Raw genomic sequence first — 12,500 nt, forward strand, 5'->3', positions numbered from 1 at the left:
TTCCTTCCAAGTTATGGTTAAAAGAGACTCTGAAGTTAATTGTCACCGAAAAGACTTGCCGTTAATAAGAAATTTTTATGTGATTGTTTTAGGACCGATCAGATAGTGGTCCGACAGCGGTTATAAATTTCTTGGAAGAAGTCTTAAAGATTACGGACAATAGAGCCGCTGCGAAAACTCTTTATTTACCCAACAACACATCTCTTGCCGGTAAATCACAATGCAAAATTGCATCTTTTTCGTCCAAACTGCAACGTTAAGTTTATCTCCTTTGTTCAACTCGTTCAACGTATCACGTCTGTGGCCCGTAGTAATGAAGCGCTAATTAAATCAGGATATAAGCAAGCTTTGTAGTTCCATTCAGTAATACTATAACCCACCTGTTTGGGCTTTAATATTTTCTGAAGAAAAAAGAACTTATCGGTCTCTTTAAAAGCAACCACAACATCTGTCGTGACACTACTTGAGAATCGTTTTGAACCTTTAAGAAATTTGGAATATAATTAAAGCTAATCGTCTAACACAAATTGCAGTCACTCTTCCAGTCTATTTGCAAAAAATTCAAAATTCACTTGCAAAAAACGCTTACCTGGCTTCACTTTTACAGACATGCCCCTTTCCTACAAACCCTTAAAAGTGAGGTAACATTAGAAACTTTAGCCCCAGCAATAAATTGGTCGCAAGTGCGTCGTTGTGAGTTAGATATACACAGGTCGATTAATACCGTACGTGACGAGGTCATTGTAGTTTGTTGGCTATGACTGACTTGGAATTCAGTTGTTTTCTCGTGCAGATCCGTCTCCTTGATACTGCATAGAATGATTATGATAAAAATTGTATGAGAACCTCAATGGCATGATTCGTTTACCGAACATTTATTCATACCCAGTGCCCCAGTGTAAATGGATTACATATGTTGTAAATGATTGATAAGGACGTCCAACACGTTCCGTTTTCGGAGGTTACTCACGGGCACTCTTTTCCTTTCTCAGTATTTTCCTTTTGTTGCTTTCTCAAACAGCACAGATCCATAGTGGCATCCATACTGCATATATATCCAAAGATAGGACAGGGATGGAGTGGGTTATCCTTCCGGCAAAGACTACTGTTTTGGCAACTTGGGAAGTAAAATATTTCAGCTTTCTTGGAGCCCTTAAGAGGCTCTGACTGTAAATATCGAGAATCCGCTGACAGTTGCAAAATTTCACAATTTATTTTATTCTACCTAAAAGACCCATTTGGTGAACTATTTTCAAAAATGGAAATAAAAAGTTCCATAGCGCTTTGCTTTTTCCGAAAAATCCAAAAGTTCAAATTACGCCGAGGCGGCCCCCAATCCCCCGGAAAAACAATGAAAAATTCTGCAACTTCGTTAACTCCGTATGCGACAACGCGTTGAATTCCTGGTTTGCTATTTTGGATATTGGTAAAAGGACCCTTTGTCGTTTAAAAAATGTAAACTTCATGTAATTTTGTCAAGTTTAAGACAACATAAAAACCCGTTGAAATAACCCACTTTCAATCTTTTGGGTTGAGGTGAAATAAAGGCCAACTTTAAAGGCCTATAAAAATCCTAGTATATAAATTTACGTGTCATATTGTACATCAGCTGAAAGCTTTATCCTTGTAGGTCATTTTCTCCAACTGTCGTTTTTGGCCCGCAAAAATTAGCGCATCCAGTTTGAAAAGAGTTCGGGCTATTTTGACCAGAAATTCAATGCAAATTGCTGAGCGGATGCATGTCACGCAAGAGGTCACGGCCAAACCTTCAGTTTACAAATAATGCATCTTTTTTCTCTGTCTGATTGAAAATGGCAGCAAAGAGCGCCTTGAAGTACTTCAATGACCTTTCAATATATTTAACGATCAAACAAGCACACCACATATCATTTTATTTATCTTAGGTCTAGACGAAGATAACAGTCGTCGATCGCGTTGATGCGTAGTCCAATAAATTGACGTAAAATTTGATTCACATACACAGCGAAACTTATTACAAAGTTGAAGAGAATTGGGTAGACTTACTGTTGTTACTGTTGGTTTAAAATAACGCGATGTAGTCCTAGGAGCTCCCTATCTTACTCAATTTTTGACCGAAAAGGTCAACAAAACACACTGCCAAAGAAATGATCGATTAATGAAGATGTGCGTCCTTGCAGTTCTTGCTTACCGTAATTCGTTCATAAATGATACAGCCAATCACTCAAATATTTTTCTTGCCTGTAGAAAAAAAAATGAAGAAAAAGAAACCAATCAAGAGTAAAAGAAAAACTTACGACCTTTTTCACCAATAATTCGCATTCCAAAACGAATGTCACGCAAAAGAGTTGCACATTCCATGACATTCTGACAAAATTATCGTCTCGTTGTTGTAAGGTTCTTTCTTTTTTTGAACGTTTTTAGCACGATTTTTCGTTTTAGAATTCTCTTTTAACCATGAACAACACTGTTACGAAACGGCACTAGTACCATTGCGTCGAGTAAAATATTATCTGATTTGTGTTATAACATCACGTGACGAAGCCGTCCCACGGAGTTGGCTGCAGAACAGCAAATGACGAGATGGATGTTTAGTTCCAACCGAGACCACAGGACATATTTAAGTCCTCTACAGCTAAAGGGGACTGTGGAATTAGTAGCAGTGAGTCAACTTTCGTCTTATCAACCAGCGAAACCCTTTCTTCTAGTTGGGCATGGTAGTAAACCCCTTTCAAAGAATACCCGGGTACATCGGCTCTGGGATACCCCTAGACGAAGAACTTTTTTGAAAATTTTGGATAAATAACCCGGACAGACTTCAAGCGACGGAAGTGATCCAAAAGAATGGCTATCAATCGATCATCCTTGTCACTTGAAAAACCGAAATGCCTCGATTACATATTCATAACAAAAAGATATTGAAGATAAAATTGTTTTGATCACTGACAGATATCGGTATTGGGGTTTGCGTAAAAACTCAGAATAGAGGCGTAGAAAGAAGGTAGGGGAAACAACGAAAAAGGCGGAGGGTACAGCCACACCTTGGCAAAGGGTAGGCTCAAGCGAGCTATTCTTTTCGAGCGGTGAGCGATGCAAGCCAGCAAAGAGCGCTAAACCGGAGCGACCGCACCGCAGTCATTTCGCGTTTCTCTTTCTGGTGCCCCTCGCTTCTCTCCTCCGCAGAGGCTCCCGCTTGGTATTCCAGTAATAATAGCAAACATGCTTCTGCGGAGGAGACAGGCGAGTGAGCACCAGAAAGAGACGCGAGATGGCCGGGACGGGGTCGCCCTAGCCTGCCACTTACGCGTTCTGTCTTTACTCGCGCGCATTGCGGGCACCGCTCGAAGAGGATAGCTTGCTCGATGCTATCCGATCCTATTGCTTGGAAATAAACATCTGTGGGTGGGTAGAAAACGACCACATCAGCCCTAAGACCCAAAAACGAAAATCAACTTGAGACGGCTATCCTGATCTTATTGATCTACAAGTGTAAGGAACATCAAGATCTTCAATTATCAATGAATCTGATCAATTTCGTCGTTTTCTTCAAAACCCCACCTAAAGTAAAAAAGGGAAAACCCCCTCAAAATCCCCTTCAAATCGCTGGAAGCTCGCATGAAATGGGACTCTCGACCGAAGCAAAAGCAAGATACAACAAGATGCAATTCTGATTAACAAGACGAATAGACAATTCACTTGTTGCCAGGGTCCCTGCCTCCAGTTCCGTAAAAGGGGCTGTAAGATATATCTTTGGAGCCTCTATTCTCACCAATTTTATCACAGTCTATCTTTATATAATGTTAAAAAAGACCGTTTACAAACGCACAAACACAATTTACATGTTGTCACACATATATCAAGTTAGTGCTTTTTAGAAGTGGGTGTTCCTTTTTTTCGGTGTTTTTTTTATATTTAACAATTATTCCTCGAGCCCGAATGGGCTTTGAGTCGGTAGCCCATGAGGCCGAAGGCCGAATGGGCTATTGACTCAGAGGCCATGAGGGCGAGAGGAATAATTGTTTTAGTAAAATCCAACTAGTTGGTCAAAAATATCGAGAATAAAAAACTTTTAGCTAGTTAAAGCTTGACTTTAATCCTTTTTTACCGCCAAAAAGCCCGCGCTTTTCGCTACTAGTGGGCTATAACATATAGCTTAGTAGAAGCTCAACCAATCAGAACGCAGTATTGATAATAGACCACTAGTTGGATTTTACTAAATAAAGACCCGCAAAACGTTCGTAGCGGGCGGCGACAGCGGCGAGGAGAGGAGAAATGGCTGTATTCGCATGGTAAGACCCCGGTCAAATTCATTCAGATTCATTGATAATTGGTCTTACACATATGCCGTTTAGAGCTGAGTCCAAGTAACTTTGACAACATTCTTCGACTTTTACTTTCGGTGGGGTTTTGTAGAAAATCGGAAAGCCTGGTCAAATTCATTGCAGACCACTACTATGATCTTTTTTTCGTGTGAGTCTCAGGTCGTCTCATTTCGAGATGTTTTCAGGGCTGCATTTTGAGAAGAGTTTCCCGAACATCTGGTCCTTGCTGTTCTGCAGACAAATCGTACTTTTTGGTTACGTCACGCGAAGTTATATTATCACGCAAATCAAATTTGACATGTTTGTAATAATTTACTCGACGCGATGGTACAAGTGCCTTATGGTAACTGTTTTTCATGGTTAAAAAAGAATTCTCAAAAGTTGCGAGAAGAAAGAACCCTACAACAGCCCTTTAACGAGACGATAATGTTGTCAGAATGTGCTACTCTTTTGCGTGAGTTTTTCTTTTACTCTTGATTGGTTTCTTTTTCTTCATTTCTTTTCTTCTACAGGCAATAAAAAGACGTAAGCAATTGGTATTATCAGCAGTTTAAAATGTATAAACGAATCACGGTAAGCAAGAACTGCAAGCGAGGACGCACATTTTCATTGATCATTTTGTTTTGTAAGTCTGTTTTGTTGACCTTTTCGGTCAAAAATTGAGTAAAATAGGGAGCTCCTGGGATGGCATCGCGTTATTCTAAACCAAGAGTAACTACAGTTAGTAAGTCTACCCTATTCTCTTCAACTTTGTAATAAGCTTCGCTGTGTATGTATGCACCCGGCACTACGCATCAACGCGATCGACGACGGTTATCGTTCAGTTAGATCTAAGATTAATAAAATGATAAGTGGCGTGCTTGTATGCTCGTTAAATATAATGAAACGTCATTGAAGTACTTCAAGGCGCTCTTTGCCGACATTTTCAATCAGGAGAGAAAAAAGATGCATTATTTGCAAACTGATTAGGATTGGCCGTGACCTCTTGCGTGACATCCGCTCAGCAATTTGCATTGAATTTCTGGTCAAAATAGCCCGAACTCTTTTTAAACTGGATACGCTAATTTTTGCGGGCCAAAATCGACAGTTGCAGATAATGACCTACGAGGATAAAGCTTTCAGCTGATGTACAATATGACACGTAAATTTATATACTAGGATATTTATAGGCCTTTAAAGTTGGCCTTTATTTTACCTCAACCCAAAAGATTGAAAGTGGGTTATTTCAATGAGTTTTTATGTTGTCTTAAACTTGACAAAATTACATGAAGTTTACATTTTTTGAAAGACAAAGGGTCCTTTTACCAATATCCAAAAAAGCAAACCAGGAATTCAACACGTTGTCGCATACGGAGTTGGCGAAGTTGCAGAATTTTTCATTGTTTTTCCGGGGGGTCGGGGGCCGCCTCGGCGTAATTTGAACTTTTGGATTTTTCGGAAAAAGCAAAGCGCGATGGAACTTTTTATTTCCATTTTTGAAAATAGTTCACCAAAAGGATCTTTTAGGTAGAATAAAATAAATTATGAAATTTTGCAACTGTCGGCGGATTCTCGATATTTACAGTCAGGGCCTCTTAAGGACTTGGGGTTTTTTTATGGCACCCGTAGCTGTAGATCACATGAAAAAGTAAGTCTTTATGGACTCACACTGAATTGCTGACCCTTAACTCTGGTTTCGGTAATAAGAAGCAACCTAGGCGGTAATCGCCCTGGAGGGCCATTATGCATGCTGCAGGTACCGGTGATAAGGTAAGTCGTCACAAGGCCTAGTGCTGGACCTTAAATTGGTTACTGCTCTTCTTTCCTGGACAGGATAATAATCACTGGTGCCCATTTATACATCTGGGTGGAGAGAGGCACTGTTAAAGAAAATTGCCTTCCCAAGACGACATGTCAATGCCCTAGTAACTTGGGGCCTGTTTCTCGAAAGTCTCGAAAACTTTTCGGGCCCGAAAAGCCATTTGTGAAACTGCCAACCACTTGTTTTAGAAAGCCGATCTTTTAACGTGTTTTCAAGGTAACAAAAAGAAAAATGACTGTGAAGTTTGACGACTTTTAAGTCCTCTCCGTTCTTGAGATACAAAGGGATTGTGACACCCGAAAATGGCCCGTAAAGTTTCGGGACTTTCGGGAAACAGGCCCCAGGACCGCCCGATCCAGAGTCTAGCCCGCTAACGTGCTATGCCAGTTCCTTTTTGTGTAGAATCTGAATGTAATGGGGACTTTAATCTGTCCTAAATCAACAAAGTGCATCGGGGAAGAAATAAATGGCCAGCACTTTCAAAAGAAAGTGGACATCTTGCCGGCTGCTTTGTTTATTTGCGAAAAAAAAAACTATCTGCGATTCAGTCTGTAAGCGAATTTGTTTCATTTGAGTCCATTTGAGTGCTTTTGAAAGGCAGAGTAGCGAAAGTCTGGATTTCACAATTTAGTCTCTTGGAAAATCAAAACCATGCACCTTTTGGAAAGAAGTTGACATATGTGGGGCACGAGATAACAAGCCGTCAGAGCCTGCTGTGACTGTCCATTAGCGACATTAGATCGAGATGTTACGCCCTGCTAGTCATAGTGGGCGCTGCTGGTAATAAACTGACTGCGTCACAGAGACTTGACAATTTTCCTGAATGGAAGTTAATTCTTAACAAAGCTGACTTGTCTGGCGTCACAAAAGATGAATTAAAGACGATTTGTGATATGTCCACGTCACCGCCGAAAATTCACCCGTTTGCGTAAATATTCAGTAAACAAATCATGCCATTGAGGTTCTCATACAAGTTCTACCATAATCATTCTATGCAATATCAAGGAGACGAATCTGCACGAGAAAACAACTGAATTCCAAGTCAGTCATAGCCAACAAACTACAATGACCTCGTCACGTACGGTATTAATCGACCTGTGTATATCTAACTCACAACGACGCACTTGCGACCAATTTATCGCTGGGGCTAAAGTTTCTAATGTTACCTCACTTTTAAGGGATTGTAGGAAAGGGGTATGTCTGTAAAAGTGAAGCCAGGTAAGCGTTTTTTGTAAGTGAATTTATCCAGACACTTTGCAAATAGACTAGAAGAGTGACTGCAATTTGTGTTAGACTTAGCTTTAATTATATTCCAAATTTCTTAAAGGTTCAAAACGATTCTCAAGTAGTGTCACGACAGATGTTGTGGTTGCATTTAAAGAGACCGATAAGTTCTTTTTTCTTCAGAAAATATTAAAGCCCAAACAGGTGGGTTATAGTACTACTGAATGGAACTACAAAGCTTGCTTATATCCTGATTTAATTAGCGCTTCATTACTACGGGCCACAGACGTGATACGTTGAACGAGTTGAACAAAGGAGATAAACTTAACGTTGCAGTTTGGACGAAAAAGATGCAATTTTGCATTGTGATTTACCGGCAAGAGATGTGTTGTTAGGTAAATAAAGAGTTTTTGCAGCGGCTCTATTGTCAGTAACTTTCAAGACTTCTTCCAAGAAATTTATAACCGCTGTCGGACCACTATCTGATCGGTCCTAAAACAATCACATAAAAATTTCTTATTAACGGCAAGTCTTTTCGGTGACAATTAACTTCAGAGTCTCTTTTAACCATTACTTGGAAGGAGAAAAGATAATCGAAATTAAATGGCTGAGTTTTTGCAGACACGCTTTGTTGAAACTTCAACCGGAAGTGGCCTGGTTAACAATCTTCTCGTAAGTTTTTTTCTTTGTAAAAAGCCTCAACCTTAGTATTTTTTTCTTGATATTACTAAACTAAGGGCTGAACTTTGCAGGGATACTAAGACCTCAAGATATAAAACATGGGCATGGAAAATATTTGGTCTGAAAAACAGGCCATTTCCGGTTGCTTCCCATATGCTTCAAATATGACCAAGTTGTGATAACAGCCACAGGCTAGCGAAAAATTTCCATGAGCTAATGTTCTCACCCATAAAAGCCTAAGGATAGGGCTTTACAAAGATGGTTTTGTTTTTGCCTGAAATTAATTTCATGTTGCTAAAAAAGAGATTTAAAAGTGGCCAAAATTGCACTGAAAATCAGCCTCTGGGGACCCCTGAGGGGCTGATATCCAGAACTCGGCTAAAAAAAAGTCGTTGAAGCTGAAACTTTGGCATATTACATAAGTCGACATAAGTACTTTGTGTACCAATTTTGAGCGAAATCGGCCGACCTTCATTTCCAAGTCTGCCCCGGTCTCTCAGGCAGAAGCTCTTAAGGGGACGTCCTATGACTGTTCTTCCAACAAACAACTAGCTCGAAGTGACAGATTTCAACAGGACAATAGGCTCACTTTGCTGGTCGCTTGCGCGCGCCTTGCCACTTTTCAATTATAAATGTTCAACTCAAATTATTCTTCTGATTTTTGTGTGTCGGCTGTTAAAGGCGATTCCCGTATCACGAATTACTTTCTAAGATTTGGCCTCGAGAACGCATGAGATGCCGACTTGAGTTTCGTTCTCCGAGTTAGAATTATTTGTGCACGTCCTTTTATCAACTTGAAACTGTCGCAGCTTAGGGCAATATGACAATATACAAATTGAAAAAAGCTTCAAATTTAATGCTTTTTCAGTGGTTTAATTTTCAGACGTTAAAGTTTGCCAAGTCAAAGACACAATGGGGCGGAGTGAGATGATATAACAAGATTTGGAGCCATTTTGTAGACAACACCGTATCACACGAAACCTGCTGTGTTGAGCCTTGCCACTTTTAATGACAATTTCTTTACACAAATCTTTTCTTTGGTTGTTGGGCTTACTTCAGCAAGCGGGAATTCCCGTATCACGGCCTATGGCAAAAGTCTCGTAAAAGGGAATTAAAATATTTTTTGCCAAGGAAATGTAAATAATCTGGAGCACTCGTAAAGTAAAGCCTTGCGTCTTGGCTTAATCTGTTCGCTTCAAGATTCAAAATCAGCCCTATTTCTTCTCCAGAACAATTCCCGACTCTACTTCGACAATGTGGTTCAAAATTTCAAGGTTGGGAAGCTTTATAGCGAATTGAGATGTTCTTCACCAGTGGGCTGCCATTTTTCGACTCCATCTTGTTAGCTGATTTATCGTTGTCCTCGCTTCAAACGCCAGTTTACCCATATTTTTGAATGTAAACTCACATTTCAATTTGAATCCGACTTACTTTATTATCAAACAGCACTCCATTCTGAGTTGAAGTCTCTTAAATAAGGAAAAACAACGCCAGGAAGGCAAAACTATCCTCTGCTCTTTGCAAGTTCTGCAATTCATCGCCACACTTTTGACTCGCCATCTTCGCTTCATTTGTATTTCCCGTTGTATTGAACCAGTATCAGTCATAAAGATAAGGTAATGCCCAAGTCTTTCAAATGACTCATCATCTTTGCATTCATTGTGTGCCGTCCTTTTGGAAACATGCGATGAATATTAACGATGCCAGCACTACATCCGCCATTTCTCATGTTCCCGCGTTTCGAATGAATTTGACTGAAATTCAAGGGATTTTTGGGGTGATGAGGCGCATGCGCAACATTATCTCCTTTGTTTGCGCAGACATTTTTCGCCAGTGAAGTACTCGTAGTCGTCTTCGTCCTCTGATCTGAAGGTCTTTAATAATTATGAGAAGGAAGACTTCAAGATTACATGGTAAAAGATAAGGCAATTTGAGGTCAAGGTAACTCTTCAACAGTCAAAGCTGTCCCTGCGACCACTCTCGTAGATCAGCTTTACTTACGCCCACCAATGTAAAACCCCTTTTTAAATGTCAATTAAACTCTCCAATTGAAAGCTCTCGTTTATAAGCGACCGTTCCCGTCAGCCACCCCGACCACTTTTAGTATTACCCAACTGTTTTTAAAGAAGGAACTACGTACACGTCTCTCTCTAGTGAGGCCAGATCTCACCACTCATGTCTCCTGTCCGCAAGGGAAGATGAAGATGCACCATGACACGCACGCCAAGTTCAGACAAATCGCTGTCGGTGAACCAGTCCTTGCACGTGACCATGTATCAGGACACGGGACAAAGATGACAACCTGGAACTGAGTAGAAGAGCACCCTTCATCACACTTACAGGATTACAGGGTTCGCTTTGATGATGGGCGAGTTTGGCGCCGGCATGTGGATAATGTACCGCAGAATAGCCCCGGCACTAAGCCAACCGAATCAGGTGCCCAATCCTTTGAGACAGCAACCCATCCGACCCAGATCCTCAACCACTTACCCCAACTGAAGTCAATTCATATCAACCGGATAAATCAGCTCTACGGGAGGTAATTCTTGCCTCGACTGATCCTGTGCCCGTTGGACATCCCGTACTCCAAAAAGACTGAGGACCAGGACCACTCAAAACACACTTGAGAAGATGTGAATTTGAACTTAAATCTGACTGAGTTTCGTTGAAATTTGGCCGAGATATGAATTTTAGCACCTGTCGTTGCCATTGACTTTGCATAGTTGACTCCGGACATCAGGAGACCGCACACGGGGTATGCCTGACCAAATGAAAATAGCGCTAACTAATCCAGTTTGAAAGACACAGTTACTGTAATAGTTGTCCTCAAATGTAAATGCGACGAACTTGTAGGTAAATATACCACTTCTTGCAATATGGAAGGTGTAAATTTGCCTTCTTAACATGACTTTGGTCTAGCAAGGAGTAAATCCTTGCTGAGGGATCCCAGTGCTATGAGAAGATGCCCCGGGGATAACTTGGCAAGGTATCAGACCGGAAATGGCAAGAAATACACCTGCATTAAATTAGACTAGATGAATTTTTGCTCATTATCAGGTATGCAGTAGATATTTTGGTCGGTTCGCTCCTGCAGATCCTTCAATAACTGAATTTCATGCAAGGTTCACAGAATTTCTTCAAATTTACTTGTATGGGAGGCAAGGACGTTCAAACTTTCTTTTTCTAGAGCTCAACGACTTTTGAGTCAAAGGTATAGAATTTTCATTAAGTTGGCTGGGAAGTAATCATATGAAACCATGGTTTCTCAAGGGTTAACCGTCACTTTAGGTCTCTCGTTTCATAATCTGAACCTTCAGGCTGAAACTGGCTCATCACACTAAATAAAACACACGTACTGTACATTCTCAACAAATAGCTTTTAATATTAATGAAAAGTTATTGAAATGTTGATCATTCGTTCTTTTATTGTCATCTCATTTTCGCTACTTAAGACATAATCAGGTCCAAAAATGTACTGAAGATAACCATAAATTAAAGAATGAAACATATGCGCTGGAGCATGTTCGGTAACAGTATAACTGCTTGCAAATGCTTCCTTGAGGAATGACGTCGTCACAGGGTGTGCCCTCATATAAGTTGTGGAACGAAGCTAGCTCCAGTCTTAGATCACAGAGTTTCCTTCGACACGAAGGACAAAACCTTCTCCAGAAGAAAGAACTCCCTACCAAGTCCTATGGCTGGTCATAAGAAGTTGGTCGGCTGTGCTTTGCTTATGAGGTTAATTAAACGCCCTGCGGTAACCCGGGTAATATGGGTGAGCACATGTGTAAGTCTACGCGGCATCTGTAAAGATTTAAAGACCAAAAAAATGTAGATTTTGGTCTTTTCGTGTGGGCACGTTTCTCCCTCATGTAAATTGCAACTTCCCCGATTATGATTGGTTTAAAAAAACTCTTTTTTTCCACTAATTCACTTGCCAAGTTGTTATCGGATACTACAATAAGCCAATCACATTCAAAGATGTAGTTTCACTCAACCAATCACATTAAACGTTGTAGTTTAAATCAACCAATCACATCCTTGGTTTCAATCACCATAGAAACAGTGTACAGACTCCAAAATCGGGGCTTTCTTTCTTTCTTTCTTTCTTTCTTTCTTTCTTTCAGAGCGACATTAAACAATTTATGACTTCTTTGTCAGTCTTTTAATGCAAATTTTCCCTTTCTTTCATGACTCAGCTCTTCTTCTTTTCTCGGAAATTGTAAATTTTACGATTAATTGGTAAGATAAACAAAACGGACTCCCGCTGCGCGGTCATCCGATTTTGTTATCACTCGTATTATGACAGACAGAATTGGACTCCACTCAGTAGGTGGCTTCATACCAGCGGAATAAGTACACCTAAAGTATACCAGAGCTCAAGTATACTTAAGATCGTCCATGTTTACTTACCGTGATGAGCGTTCATGTTAGAATTCAAAGTATGCTTTCAAGGTAATCGTGTTGTCAATCAATTTCCCGCCGCACAACAT

The sequence above is a fragment of the Montipora capricornis genome, chromosome 6 (genome assembly GCF_036669925.1).
Source record: "Montipora capricornis isolate CH-2021 chromosome 6, ASM3666992v2, whole genome shotgun sequence".
In the NCBI taxonomy this organism is placed as follows: domain Eukaryota; kingdom Metazoa; phylum Cnidaria; class Anthozoa; order Scleractinia; family Acroporidae; genus Montipora; species Montipora capricornis.